The sequence below is a fragment of the Eulemur rufifrons genome, chromosome 3 (genome assembly GCF_041146395.1).
Source record: "Eulemur rufifrons isolate Redbay chromosome 3, OSU_ERuf_1, whole genome shotgun sequence".
Lineage (NCBI taxonomy): Eukaryota > Metazoa > Chordata > Mammalia > Primates > Lemuridae > Eulemur > Eulemur rufifrons.
In genome coordinates this window covers 81166701-81168316 of record NC_090985.1, presented here as the reverse complement: position 1 = coordinate 81168316, position 1616 = coordinate 81166701, and the positions used below count along the sequence as shown (strand labels likewise).

The 1616-nt window shown below is 49.1% G+C and overlaps 1 non-coding gene across 1 annotated transcript; it reads right to left on the bottom strand.

Moving 5' to 3' along the window:
• Positions 1 to 792: 792 nt before the first annotated feature.
• Positions 793 to 899, bottom strand: LOC138382043 (U6 spliceosomal RNA). Its single transcript, XR_011233220.1, has one exon. It is a non-coding gene; the product is annotated as a U6 spliceosomal RNA (small nuclear RNA).
• Between the last annotated feature and the right edge of the window lie 717 nt (positions 900 to 1616).

Below are 1616 nucleotides of genomic sequence, written 5' to 3'. Positions count from 1 at the left end.
ACAGATGAGAAAAATAAAAGAGAAGAAAAAGAACTGAGGTCACATAAGCAGGAACTATGGAGCCAAGATTTGAAATCAGGCAGTTTCACTGCAACACCCCACGCGTCCGACAGTGACCCTCGACTACGACGTACACTTGGGTGAGAGCAGACACCTGTGAGCCGTAGCACCCAGTTCTCTCGGGGAGAGCAAGCGTGGTGGGGAAGGTAATCTGGGGCTCTGTGGCCCTCCTGGGGAGAAGGGGACATGGAGAAGTGTGGAAATAACCTATTTCACCCCTCAATTTCACCTGGGCTGCCTGTGCCCACTGTCTAGCTCAGAATTTGGAGGAATAGCTTTATTCACTAAAGCCGTACTAAATAGGCCAAATATTTTATCATTCAGCTTTAAAATCAGGAAGCTTAAGGATCTTCTTTTCCAAAATCCACTCCCCCTCCATGCCATATGTAAGTTCCCTGACAGGTACCAACATTCTCATTTATTAGAACTCACTACTTCTCAAGGCAATCATTCCTTCACTAGCGCTCGCTATCATGGCCAAATTATTGAGCTGAAATCTATCCTCCTGTAACTTACATTTCTCTCCCCCAGAAGAATCAGGCCCCTTGGTTCCTGAGCCCATCTTGCCGTCTCACCACACACCAGCCTCCCCTTACTCTGGGGGCTCATGACATACCGACTTTCTTTTAGACAATCAAAAACGCCAGGCTCCTTGCTGCCACAGGACTTTTGCTCATGCTGTTTCCTCTGCCTGGAAGGCTATCTTCTCTCTCTTTATTTATTTATTTAAAAAAAATAATAGAACGCTTCACAAATTTGTGTGTCATCCTTGCGCAGGGGCCATGCTAATCTTCTCTGTATCATTCCAATTTTAGTGTATGTGCTGCCCAAGTGAGCACAGCTATCTTCTCTCTTCCAACCCATTTTGCTAATTTTGCCTCCTCCTTTCAGGTCAACTCAATCATTTTTTCAGGAAAGCCTTCCCTAGCCCCCTGACTTGGTCAAATCTCCCAATCATATACTTTCAAAATATTATTATCTTAGATTCTATTCTCTAAAAGTAGAGCCTGATGGGTGTGTGTGTGGTCATGGAGGGACCACTCTGAGGAAAACTGAAAGGGAATAAAGGAACCGAGATAGGGATGCAGAAAGAGCTGCCCGAGAATGTGGTTTCAGGTGAGTCTGGCTTCAGCCTGGTCGGGAAGGAGCTCTGGGGGGTAAGCTGAACAGTCTGTCCTGCCTTCAGGCAGATGTGGGGTGCTCTTGGACTCCCGCCTCAGTCAGTGACTGTCCATAGGCTGCCCAGGGTGGGTTAGCTTCCAAGCACTTCCTGCAGGCAATGTCCTGGGAAAGCCGCACGCAGGAGCCATTGGGTGGAGGCTGGTGGCAGCCACTGGGCATGGCTCGCCCACCGAGCCCGTGAAAGGCCTTCTAGAGGTCTGGGCAGGGCACCAGCAGTGTGTGCTGCCATCACAGGCTCCCCTTCCTGGAACTCGCCCAAGTAGAACTTTTACATTTACACGCGTGGCTATTTGATTGAAATCTGTCTCTGCCATCGGAGCAGAACATCCTTGCAGGCAGGACCTGCGTCCGTGGGCTCGTGTGGTTTCTGTGAT